At 45.7% G+C, this 14,186-nt stretch overlaps 1 long non-coding RNA gene across 1 annotated transcript; it reads right to left on the reverse strand.

Annotated features, from left to right (window-relative positions):
• Positions 1–11,608: 11,608 nt before the first annotated feature.
• Positions 11,609–13,839, reverse strand: LOC119288050. The gene is made up of 5 exons (XR_005141087.1): positions 13,523–13,839; positions 13,344–13,412; positions 12,312–13,040; positions 12,103–12,209; positions 11,609–11,957 (listed from the first exon to the last, which is right to left on the reverse strand). It is a non-coding gene; the product is annotated as an uncharacterized LOC119288050 (long non-coding RNA).
• Positions 13,840–14,186: the final 347 nt, after the last annotated feature.

A 14,186-nucleotide genomic window follows, 5' to 3' on the forward strand; every position in this document is an offset into this window, starting at 1 on the left:
CTAGCACGTGTATTCATGCAGTACCACTGCTTGTACGCTTGATCTGTACTTCCATCATACGGTCTGCAAAATTAAATAATTACATAAACCGTTGTGATGAAAGCAAAGCATCTTCACGCATCGTATGATCATCGTAATAAAATAATATAAATAAAATATACCTAAGTTGATGCACTATATCTGCTAGCGCTTTATTTTCCCACTTGTGTATCCATTCAATGTTCTGCTCCCTCCAATTGTATAAACTCCAACCCCTGCCCATATTGGTTAGCCTGCAAATTATGAAACAAAGTGTGAGTTTAGTAAATTAAAATAAACACTAACTATTTGGGGAGGTCACATCTTACTTATGGGTTTCCTCATCGATACGTCTGGGAAAAGGTGGTGGAATTTCTTGATAGAGACCGAACTGTCTCATTACACGCTCTGGGTTGTAAGGCTCAACACACCACAGGAACAATAAGTTGCAGTGAGTCAGCCAGAATGCACTATCGCTCAACATGCTTCTTGTGAAGGGTCAAGCATCAAAGACCATTTGTAGCTGGTCCTGAGTCCACGGGTTCCATGTGACTTCTGCCTCATCAAGTATCTCAAACTGCTGGTGGTACATAGGGTAACAATTTTTCACAATATCTGGAGACCAACGTTTCCGTGCCTTTGTCCACCTGGTGGCCATAGTTGCGCTGCCACCCTCGCTAAAGTCGTATGGGTGTACAGGTTGTACTATACGAGGTCGTCCTACAGGGAGGTATTCCCAGGACCACAACTGTAGAAACTCGTAGGCGACACAAAGTAATGGAGCTTTTTATGCGAAAGAGGTTTTTTGCGTGGCATCACACAAGCCTCTGTATGTATGAGATAGCATGGCAGAACCGAAGCTGTATTTTGGTTGCTCGGGTAAAGGTTCATCTACCATATTCTCTGCAATGTAGATGAGACCAGGGACAACAACATCCCCATGTGAATTTGGAAACAGAGTCCCGAGGAGCCACAACAAATACGCAAACAGATGTCTTTTTCTCGTCTCCTCATCGGCGAAGCTAGATAAAATACGAAAGTTATCACGAAGTCAGACGAGTGGGATGCCCCGAGGGCCACAAGAACGTTGTGATTCTGGCATTTCCATCCCAAGACGGGCTGCTATATCTAATGCCCAAGATGGAGACATTCCTGGAGAGACTGGCGGCTCACCTCTAATTGGTAGAGCAGTGATCATAAAAACATATTTCAGTGTAGGTGCAAGCTCCCCAAAACGAAAGTGAAAGGTGTGGGTTTCAGGTCTCCACCGGTCAACGAGGATGTCAAAAGGGATGGGTCCGAACGTACTTGGTCGTGGCATGATGTGAGCCTAGCAAAACCTTGTAGTCCATAAGCATCAAGGTGAGCAAGGAAAGCATTGTGTATTGGCCATGTTTTCTTTATGGTTCGAAGTCTGAAAGGCCGATAATCGTGCTTAATATTTGGGTTCAAAAATAGGTAGCAACGGTGGTCGGCGTCATGTGGCCCCTGCAAAAGCACTGACACTTCACCCATAACATGCACACAAACATATAAATATAAATTACAAGGAAGACACAAATACAAATACAAATACAAATCAAAATTAACTTTAAAAATACAAAGAAATACGATTTACATTAATTATCTGAAGTTAACATCACGAGTACAACAATACAAAGAGATTCAATTTAAATTTAATATAAGTACACATAACGAGTACACATATAAATAGACATAGCGAGTACATATATATCAATATCATGCGTTGTTGTTGGCTCGATACGGGCATTCTTTGTGTGAATGTCCAGGACACCTGCAAACGCGACATCGCCTTGGTTTTCCCATCTGGTATGGTCCATGTCATTGCGATGACGCCTAGACTGACGTCATCCCTTTGCGGTTCTCATCAAGTCGGCGTTCGGAACCCATTTCGGCCCATCTGGCCACAACATTTTGTAGTTCATATCTATGGCCCAAGCCCAGAACTCACTGTTCCAAGTGTTGTACAGATTGTACATGTTGAAGTACGGTGATATGTATGGCTCGACGCTGATTTTTTGATCAGCAGCCGCCCGGAGCACATGACTGCAAGGGTAGCCCTCAAGCTTGGGCTTGTTACAAGTGCACTCACGGGAGGTTGAGCCAAGGGTGACAGCTTGCTTTTTTGATCCTCTGTGGTGACCCTTAACGTACTTGGCTCGCACATTGACCTCCCACTTATTTCTAAGTGCGTCCACTTTCCTGCAGCCATGACTTTGGGACTTCTTTGCTTTCTTGTCCAGATGTCTTTGCATCTTCTCGGACCATGGCTTGTTCAATTCAACTTGTGCTTTGGCGATGGTGACTATGTCTGCAAAGTATGACAGGGTCCGGTTCCAAGTTTCTTCAATTAGGGCTGTGATAGGCAGTGCTCGCACCCCTTTAAGAACACCATTGTACACCTCTGACATGTTGCCGGTCATTATTCCATACCGAGCCCCGGTGTCGTGAGCCTGCGCCCACTTGTCCAAATGAGGGAAATTCTCGACGATCCACTGGCTCAAATTTATGGGCCTCCTACGACCCCTCCGTTCTTCTCTCTGCGGCAAGGCCGCGCGGTCGATCTCACCATTTATACCTGCCCAGACCGCATTCATTTTGGCTTCAGTTTTTTGCATGCACATCCTCTTGAATAACTTGAACCAATCCTTGTTTTTGAATTTGGAGTAAAAGTTGGCTGCCAAATGCCTCATGCACCACCTTCCCTCTAGTTCGGGCCAGCCCCACTCTTCTTTCGACGCCTTAATTATTTCAAGAGCTCTTAATAATCCAGTGTTGCGATTAGAGATGATGCAAACACCTTTACGCTCTTTCACGACACCCATCTTCATGCAGCTCAGGAACCACAACCAGTTGTCTTTGTTCTCGCTCTCGACCAATGCATATGCAATGGGAAGAAGCTGATTATTTGCATCCGCTGCAATCGCCACCAATAGTGTGCCCTTGTACTTTCCAGTGAGAAAGGTACCATCAACTGATAATACCGGGTGACAGTGCCTGAAGACTTGTATAGTCTGGGCGAATGCCCAGAATAAGCGGTCCAGGATTAGCTCACCCGGGTTCATTGGGTTTAGACGTTCTCTCCGCCAGACTTGAGTACCCCTATTAGCACTTGCTATTTGATGAAGCATTCTAGGGGCATAAGAATAGGCCTCCTCATAGGTACCATACAAGTTCTTGAATATATTTTCCTTCGCACGCCTAGCCTTGCTGTAGCTAACAGGGAAGCCAATTAGATCCTCTGCATCTTTTTGCAGAGCCCTAACACTAATGTTGAGACTTCCCTACACAATCGTTTCCATCGTCTGTGCCACATATTTTGCTGTCACATTGCAGTGATTTGAAAGAGTCCCGGTTTGCTCACAGGTACGCTCCACTATTTTTGTGATATGCCATGACTGACATACCCCAGGCTTCAGTCTAGCGAGAACTCTTCCGCGGCAACCTTTCGCGGTGTGGATGCATATGACCTTCAACTCTTTTTTATCAGACTGCTTCACTCTATGTTGGCGGTGGATGCCGATTGCATAGCTACCCATTGCCTGGTAAGCACACTTCTTGTCTGGGAAAACTTGCCCAACCTCCAGGCTCCCCGCTCCTAGGCCAGAAGCAGAGTGAAATTCGTTGGTGATGCTCATATCTTGTAAAAACCCAGGTTGCAGTGCCGCCGCGACCGCCCTCTGAGGAGGAACATCCTCTTCTTCGCTTGACTCCGAAGATGCAGAAGAATGACCATCATCATCTAGCGCCTCCGGCAATCCCTCCACGTGTTCGCTCATGTCAACGGCCGCAGACCAATATCCTGTGTCATACACATGCTGGCCGCCCGTCGGTTCTGATGGGCTGGCGCTAGGGGCTGATGTGATGGCCAACTCGACCTCACCACCCCTGCTACTGCATCCGACAACATCAGTGACTGAAATGAACTCCACATACACCATCGGCTGACCATACATTGAGTTATTGGGATTGCTTGCAAACCTCATGTACGACCCCCATGACCGATCACCTGTGACAGGCCGCAAACCCCAACGAGCAACTGTCCCATCATTTCCTCCGTCAACGATGAAGGCCTCCATTGTCATTTTTCCCCCTGCATCCCTGGGCCAAACACCGCTCGGATGCACCTTCTAACTGCTGCGTAACCCACGTTGACCATGTCTCTCACTACAACTGTAGTCGACTCGCACAAGGACACATCCACCCCGAATGGACCGTCGCGTAAGACGTTCCCATAGTACACTACTAAATTTTCCATAGTACCTAACCAACATACATGTTTACATTTCAAATAATTAGTAACTGAACATTTAGTAACAATGACAACATTTACATATCATACGACTAAAATAATAACCGTATTCTCGTTACAAATATTTGGTTTTTTCTCTAATCATTTTCTTAGACTTTATGGGGTTGTTTGGTTAATGTGTATTTAAAGATCTATTTTTTCTCAAACTCGTCTAAGAGAGTAAAAATGACTATTAGTAAAAACTAATTTTCTTACAATAGGTTATGACAAAACCGATGGTAATTACTCGCTATCCAAACAACCACTAAACATAATAGTACGATAACAATATTTTAATACCATATGAGTGAAACATTTAATTTCTTCCGGCTTTATATAATTTTTTCATATCATACAATAGCAATCATTTATTTACAAATAATAATATTTGCAACGGCATGCACATTATTCACAACAGTACGTCAATATAAAAAATATTAACAAAATTACGGTGTCATTTTATACCTTAGCTCCAATATGGATGTGCTTGCGAATGCAATTAAGAGTCCAAATAGTTCGAATAAATTTTCGTCACCAGTACTATATGAACGGAGTCAACCTATTATCACATGAACATCAATATTACACACGGATTTTTCTTTCTGCTATCAAAAGTATGAAAATAGCACTTGCATGTATGTGGTCATCACCTCAAAAGGGACAGCGAAGATGCAAACACAATTTCTTCAATCACGTCATCTCCTCCTTGTTTGCTACTAAGATGAATTATTTTACCTAATTACATACATCATTAAGTACATTAGCACGTAATCTTAACATACAAAATTTATATTATTGCGACATAAAAAAGAAGACCTATGATTTCCTAACTATAGACTTATTAATACACATACCACATGAAATAACATACCACATGCAATGAACAATTACAGTACATTTTTTTCTTAATTACCGTAATTAGATTTTCGCATGTCAATACTAATGGACGCACCCAACATTGATACAACATCTTCAACCTACTCTTCTAAGAAAATAGTATAAATGCTACATCTGCCGTCCGAAATTATTTCTAACCTCTAAGCACTAACATCACATAGCTAATGAAGAGCTAAAAGATGAACTAATTACCACCCTGCATGCACAAAAAAATCAATGTATTGCGAAGCTCATACCTTGATCTTCAACTTCGTAGATCACTTCACTACACAAATCCTACTCCTGAAGCTCTAAATGACTCCAAAAAGTGAAGAAATAATACCTAACACAACAGAGAACACATAGTTATGAACTAAACAAAAAGAGTACAAACTTCATGCATGCGAACGAAACCAACAAAAATGGATAGATCTTACCTTCATCTATCTTTTCTTCAACTTCAGCATATTCAAAATCCAACTCTAAATCGCCCTAAATCACGAGTGAATGTGCCTACTGAGTTTTGCTTTCTCCCTGTTCTTACACGCAGAGAGTAGAAGAGGAGGCCAGAGACAGTGTGCTTGCGCACGGAGCATAAGCATACTATATAAAAGAAAGAGGATCTTTCTAGTGTCGGCACAACAGGTTCCCACAGCCTCGGATTCCCTCAGCGTGTGAGTGATTTCCGCAGTGCCGTCATATCCGCTGGGCAAAAGAAGTAAAAGCTGGAGTGATTCCCGGGCAGCAGCATCGCCAAAGCAACCAGTGTGGGAATGAGGGATGTCATATCCGCTGAGTGTCGACACAAATGGTTAAAGTTCACAGATTCCTGCGCGTGGGAATGAGGGCTGTCTGCGGGGAATCAGCGCCGTATGCGTTGGGGGGGACGCGCGTGCAGCAGGGTGGCCGCCAGCGCTGGTGGCGGCTGGGCCCACGCCTCGGCCCGCGAGCTGCAGCAGCTGTCGGCTAGGGTGCGGCAATAGCTGACGATGCCGCCTACTACGATGGCGGCCGGGCCCACATGCCCTACCCCGTTCCGTTCCTGCTACACACACTATGCGGAAAACGTTATCCCATCGCCGGCCGCCTCCTGCCGTGGCGGCAGGTGCCACGTGTCGCCTGCCGCACCTGCCGCCACCGCTGAGGGGGTCTTTTTTGTCAAATTGATTCACAGGTAGTCTCTTTTGTCAATTTATCTGGTCAGGTGGTCCTTTTGGACAAAAAATCGCGTGGGCGAGGCAGGCAGACTCAGGAACAAGACAGGTGGCTGGAAGGCGAGCACCTCGTCATGCCCGGATCCCAGGTATGCGCCGTCCCCCTTTCCGCCTCCGCTATATCCGATCGTTTCCTCCGAAAAAAGGAAGATTCATACTATTGCTTACCGAAACCAGATCCCGTCATTATCTTCCCATTCAAGATCTGATAGATAATATGTCTGTGCAATGATTTCTCTACTTTAGATTTTTTAGCAAGGGCAGGGGAGGAAAAGGAATGGTCTGAGGGGTGATGGTGTAGGGCGCTGGATCTAGAAGCTGGTGCGGCGTTTATTTGGCCTAACTTATTTCATAAACTTACACATTAACCTCTCCTTTCCCCTGGCAATAGGCGTATTACTGCCGAATGCCGCAGTTCGGCAACAAATCCCATACTCATTTCATCCATTGTGCGTGACGGGTCGTGTTTCGGTGTAATACACTTATATATTACTATAGTTTGGGCGTATTACTATTTGTTTACGCCACTCATATACCTTCCTACGAAAAAGTATGGCTCATCGTGGTCTTGGAAAATCCCATGTCTCTGCATAAAAAGAGGTTGCTTCAGATGATATATGCATTTACATTTGAACATAGGTTTCAGTCTGCTCTGCATATAGTTGACAAATGGATTATCGAGCATGCGTGGATTAATGCTGCGACTGGGAAATTCTAGACAACCGAACCTTGTTTTTTTTTTCTGTTTCTAACCATATAATTATTGCGATACTCGTTATTCTGGAGCATGCATGCATACATAAAACTGGTGTGAGCTATTTCACGCTCTAGCACAGATATACGTTTATGAAAACCCCCATTGGCGTAGTATATTGTTTTGTTATTATTCACGTCAAAGATTCTGCACATGGATCTGACAACTATTTGGTGAATTGTTGCTTATTTCTTGATTCTTGACATGTAGGCCATGGAGTGCCCAAACTGCAAAAACCCGCGTGCCGTATGTGGAGATCTCAAAGGACCGCCTTGCCACCTTTCAGTTCCAATGACAACCTTCTATTGGGTTGAGGCTGTAAGATGGCACTTGCATGATGTTGCTTAATGAATTCTGACCTCCCAAATGTTCCATGATAAGATTGATATTCTGGAATGCTTGTGCCACATCTTTTGCAGTTCGTCCCATGCTGCAACAGGCGGGTGCTCGGGGCATGTATCAAGCATTTGCAGTCCATTGCCACCCGAGAGAACAAGCGCATGTGTAAGACAATCTTTGTAACCAGATAACTACTGGAGTATGAAGTTTTGGTTGATCATGGAGTTAGGAGGACCAGGATTCATGGGGATGGCTGGCATAGGTTTCTTGATGAGTATGTAGTGCGGCCTGGTGACATGGTATATATCTGCCTTCCCCGTGGCAATGGAAGGTTTTTGTGGATGTCAAGAGGGATGGCGTAAGGCAGATGCCACCTCCCTATCTAGGTAAGGCTACTGCATTTAATACGGAAATGTGAGTTGTGTATCTTTTTATGAACAGTTTACTTTCGCTGAATAATGTGTGTTGGCTTATAAGTTTGATGTTTTGGCCAGCTTTGGATGGCCTATCCCTCATGAAGCGTGAGCTCGTCGACCATTGTGTGTACACCAGGGGTATACATCAGTTTGAATATTCAGAGATGAAGAAGATGATTAGATGTGCATTCGGGGCTTTGGAAGACGTATGTTGCATCTTTGTGCACAAGATGAATGGCATCGACTTTAATAACGGCTACATGGTTAGTGACCCAATCCTGTTATACTGACATTTACATTTGTTGTTTTGTAATTCACGGTCTACGTATGTATGGCTGCTCACAACGTGTTGTTGTTGTTGTTGTTGTTTGCATTTGAAAGAGGATCCCGAGGAAAGCTGTTGATCTCATTGAGAGCAATGCGGGCGTCTTGGATGATTCAGGGATCGTTCTTCCGCTTGATGATGCAGGAGCCCATGTAACTGCATCGTTCAAGAAATCAAAGGAAGGTAGGCTCGTCATACAAGGAAGTTTTCAAAAATATGTCGTACAACTTGAAATGAAGCAGGAAGACGATCTTGTGGTCATCACGTTTGTTTCACAAATGCGTTGGGACCGCGTCCATGACTGTCCGGGTGTGCATCCTATCTTAAAACACCTATGTCGTGTTTAGTGTACGGCTGGGCCACAGACTATGAATCCCTTTGTGCTGACTTGGGTAATCGTGCCTCTTTTGTGAGCCTCGTGAATATGGAACTTGTAGCTCCTTATGTTTGGTATGTGACTATGTGACGTATGCACCTATGCATCTCTGTTGACTGCATATCAGCTTGGTTGGTGTGTTTTTACTAATGGCGTTTTGCTCCGCATTGCTTTACTACAAGTCCCATGATTCATCTGGTTTTGACGGATACTGTTTGCACAATAAGATGAATGTAAATCATAGACTAAGCTGCAATCTTGTCAATCCGTCTCACGTACTCACGAAAAACATGTGATTGGTACAACACTGGTAGATACCGCCACCAACCTCCCTTTGCTCTTGATTGTCGTATTCAGCATCATGTGCCTGGCACATGCACCTGCATATCATGTGCTTGATACGTTCCGGTATGCATATGATACGCTTCTTGTACCTTGTACATGGCCCGGTGACGTCTTGTGCTTTGTACACGACACGTAACTCCAGTTCACTCCACAGGCACTCGATTGCAAAGGCACGCCCAATATGTGCCAGGTACAAGGTGCAAATTGAGACTGCTGCAAATGTGCCATGCACGTCATTCAGTTTGGGTGTTGCCAAATCTCACGGGAGGCGGCGTGTGGTCCAGCCGACATTTCCCATGTGCCAGGTACATGTTTTAGCATGATGCTTTTCGTGTTTTCGTTAGAGCAACTCCAATGGGACGACCCAAACGTATGACGATTCCGTCCGCTTTCTGTCCGTTTGGGTCGGCCACCTGTCCGGCGTTCGCTCTATTTTAAATATGGGTTGGTAGCGTGTCCAACGTGCCGATCCATATGTACCGGCGTGACGGGTTGGCCGCCCTATTTCAATAAATAGCTCATTTTTGCATTGAATTTGCATTTAAACATATAGTCAAATAACATAGTTTGAACGGAATAAAATAGCATAGTTTTACAAACCGAATAAAAATAAAAGTGTCTCACATAGTTTTGCAAGCCGAATAAAATAAGATATATCCATTGGTTGCCAACATGAGCCCACATAGCCAAATAAAAATAAAAATGTCTCACATAGTTTTGCAAGCCGAATAAAAGAGGATATATTTATTGGTTGTCAACATGAGCCCATATATGCTCAACCAAATCATTTTGCAGTTGCACACGAGTTTCCCAATCACGCATGTCATGATGAAATTGAATGAACTGTTCAAACGTTGCCGCTCCTCCATGCTCAGGCACAACATTCTCACCCTAAAACTGAAACCCTTGATTGTACAGATGTTTCGGGCGCTCGTCTTCTACGATCATATTATGCATGATCACACAAGCAGCCATCACCTCCCACATTTTCTGCGTGCTCCAGGTATTAACAGTATACTGAACGATGCCCCCATCGAGATTGCAAAACACCAAAGGCATGCTCGATATCCTTCATAGTACTCTCTTGCTCCTGGGCAAATCTTTTCCTCTTCTCTCCGACAGGGTTGGGGATTGTCTTGACAATAGTGGTCCACTGAGGATAGATACTGTCACCCTTTGTCATAGTTGTGACCGTTGATAGTAAAGTTCACCGGTGGACTGTTGCCTTCGGCAAGCCTAGCAAACACCAGCGAGCGCTGAAGCACGTTGATATCATTGTGTGATCAGCCATGCCAAAGAAAGAGTGCCAGATCCAGAGATCTTGAGACGCCGTGGCCTCTAGTATGACAGTGCTAGCCCTGACATGACCCTTATACTGCCCTTGCCAAACAGAAGGGCAGCTCTTCCACTCCCAGTGCATGCAGTCTATGCTGCCAAGCATCCCTGGGAAGTCCCTGCTGGCATTCATCGCCAACAAACGGGTTGTATCTTCAGGAGTCGGCTCTCTCAAATACTCATGGTCAAACACAGCAATAGCAATAACAACCTTGCATAACTTATACACGGACTCTAGGCATGTAGACTCGCTCATATGAACGTACTCGTCAATGAGATCATCAGTCACTCCGTATGCAAGTATTCGGATGGCGGCAGTGCATTTCTGATAAGAGGAGAAACCAATCTTGACAACGACATCCTCTTTGCACTCGAAATAGTCATCATAGCCGACCACCCCCTCTCTAATATGGTTGAAAAGATGCCTACTCATACGGAAACGGCGGCGAAATTTTTGATGTTTGAACAACGGATTTGTTGTATCAAAGTAGGCCTTCCAAAGAAGGAAATGCCCGCTCTCTCGGTTGCGATTCAACGCTGGAAGGTGAACCGAAATGGAGCCACGGAACAACGGCCGCTGGCTGTTGAGGTGCCAACACGGCAACCAATATCTCCTCGTCATCATCGGACGACGAATCGTCGGAGTCGCAAAGGAAATTGTGAAAAAAGAACTCGTCGACGGAGTCCATTCTGTACTTTGGAAAACTATCGAACAGCTTGCGGGCGTCGACGAAGGAGACAGCCGGCAAAGGGAGTCGCGGCGCGCACAGACCAGCTAGTTGCCCTGCCAACGTCCGACGAGTAGGCCGGCGTCCGACGAGCGTGCCAGTGAGGATCTGGCCGGGGCGGCGAGGCGGCTTCTTTTGGTCGCGGTCGCGGCTGTGTGGTGGTGGGGTGAGCGGGGGTGGGAAGCAGTCGGCTCCCTGGCGGCAAGACGGTGGTGGCGGGCGACGTGGGAGTTGGCGGCGTTGCTGGGCAGATGTTGCGGCGCCGGTAGCTGGCGGAGTCGCCGAAAAAAAATGAGCGACGGCGTCGGCGACGAAGGAGGCGGGCAAGGGTTGCTACTGGATGTGAGGGGGAGGCCAATGTGCCACCGACCAGCGGGCCCGGGGGAGGAGAAGGCGAGCGTGCGCACGTTCGTCTCGTGTCTACATCGACGCAAATCCGGCTGAAAAATGAGCCGGGAATGGGCCGCCTACGGACGGAAAGCGGGCGCGCGTCCGTTTGGGTCGGCGCGTTGGGCCGATTTGTTGGAGTTGCTCTTATGACTGATTTATTGAAACATAAGTTCGTCCAACCAACTCCAACTAATATTTAAAACAATGAAAATCATGCAGCCAGTCGTTCATAACTTGACATCCATACCAAACAACTTATATTTTTGTCCATGGTTTGACATCATAATATATAGGTCCACATAGCCAATCTAGATCATTAACATACAAACACTTCGGCCCCAACAGAAACAGTCTCTGGCAAAAAATGCCCCCAAGAGACTTCATATTGTTACACCCTGACGTTCACTCGAAACTGCATGCTCTTTCATTCATCGATAGACTCGATGAACTGATGCGGCCTCCTTGCATTGTTCCCATTGAGATGCAATATGTCGTAAAGGTAACATGCTGCCAGATAACTGTCATCGTCCTGGATATGATTGTGGAGTCATGATCAAACAACTCACAGATGGTAGGAAAAGGAAATGATCAAGAAATTAGAACAGCTAACATTCCATTATATCTAATCCATTATATCTAATCGGTCTTAACGTTTACTAAATCAACATACTCACCACATGAATATTATGACTCGCTTGGTCGCCACTGAAATTCCTGCAGAAGTTATGGCGTAGAAACCATACAGGTGCCCGCAGGCATGATAGGTAGATATGATGATTTTCTGGATCCATAGAACATTAACCTTGTATAACATACGCATGTATAACAATAATAATTAAATGCTATATTCATGTAAATGGAACCTTGAGATTTTTTTGATTACCTTGCGGACAATTGGCGCTTAGGATGAATAAACATCATGTTATGTTCGACACCGTGGTTTTCCTGCGAATATCTTGTTTCATCTTCCCGGCGGCAGCACACAATACTTCAACGATATATCTTCCCCAATTGAACTTATCCAAGCTATCCGGGTCAACCAGTGCGGACCAATAGTCGGTGTAGAAGTAGTCGTTCTTGACTGTCGGTGCAAATACATGTGTCATCATGAAGACGATGTACGTAGTTTTGAATGCAGCCACCTCTGCTTGTGACATCTTCCCCTTATAGTGACGTGACAGTGTGGACTGTATGCTCTTCAGACTTCTTATCTCCTTATTCTCTATCCCCAATCGAGCTCGCAAGTATGCAAAAACAGTCTCGCTCCTATCAAGGATTTTGTCCATCACATCTGTTCCAACTGCTGGCATTCTGAATACCTTCTCAACGTCGCTCTCGTTGAACTTAAAAACCTTATTCGGTCCCATGATAATGGCTTGTATGACTTCATCCACCATCCCTAAAAGCCAAACCATGTGCTAGACGCTTAACTTGCTGATCAGTTGCATGGATAGAGTGCCACCCCAACCCATCAAGGTAATGATGTCTCGTTTCTGCTGGTCAAACCATGATATAACAAAGTAACACTGAATGGAGGACCGTTATATCCATCCCCCCTGTCTGATTCGTCCTCTTCAACGATCGTGGGCAGCTTGTTGAGCTTGCTGTAGTTCTGCACAATAATATCATTGATTTAATGTAGAATTCTACAAGACGGATAAACAAAAATCATTGGTTTTCTATACTACGGCTATGTCCCGACGTACACCTCGGCGCATCCCATACACCAAAGAAAGCTAACTATATACCTTCATTCATGTACGATGGCAAACGTATCAGCTAATCTGTTCTAACCAAGCCGCCTGACCAGGTATCGACATGACAACTATACATATTGTGTAATTCGTTTGCATCCTCGGACCCCTTCCCAGAAATACAGATCGACAATCAAGATTAATTCTACATGCCATCTTACCAGCATGATGACTGCTTAGATGTGAACACCTGACAATAATTGCTGCCCCAACCCCGTTCCCAATCTGGCCTGCAGAACAATGTGATCCATGAATAATCACCTTCCTGATATGCACCCAATGCCAAAAAAGATCCCGATAGTCAAACAACCTATGCGCATATCTGAAATCACGCATTTACCTGAGATGGATCCATACTCCAGGAGGCGGCGAGATGACAGGGGCGGCGGTGCCCGCTGCGACCCGCGCTGGATTCCCCCGGCGGCCCGGCGGAGGATTTCCCCGGTGGCCCGCCCGTCCTGGCGCCTCCTCTTGTACCAGAGTCTCCTGCCTCCCGCTCAGATTCTGATTTCTACCATGCTCTGCCACTGATGAATCCCCCTCCCCCGCCGCCTAGCCTGCTCAATAATGGTACAAGGGGGAACACGTATGGACCAGAGTCACGGGCCTGCTTCTGGAGTATCTCCAACCTGTTTGTCACTGAACAGTAGCCTAAGCTGAGATGTAGGCAGATCACGGTCGAGGGGAGTACTAACCCAAGCGATATAACCGTCGTCTGACTGTCTTACGGAAACGTCTGCCGCATATCCCGAGGAATATGGACGTACCAGATAAGCGGCCGGGGTGCACATGCTCTGTTATATATTTTCGCAAGAATACGTCCAACTTGTACGCACTCAGCGTGTGTGGTAGGACCACGGAGATGTCTGTAACAAGGCTCCCAGTCAAACTGGACCAAACTCGGCCCATTCTTGGAGTCACTGATGACGGGGCGCCATCGTTGCTTCGCTTGGACGGGCAACGCACCATGCTAGTGATCTGGACACGCCGGACTGACAACGTGA

This window comes from Triticum dicoccoides, chromosome 1A (genome assembly GCF_002162155.2).
Source record: "Triticum dicoccoides isolate Atlit2015 ecotype Zavitan chromosome 1A, WEW_v2.0, whole genome shotgun sequence".
Lineage (NCBI taxonomy): Eukaryota > Viridiplantae > Streptophyta > Magnoliopsida > Poales > Poaceae > Triticum > Triticum dicoccoides.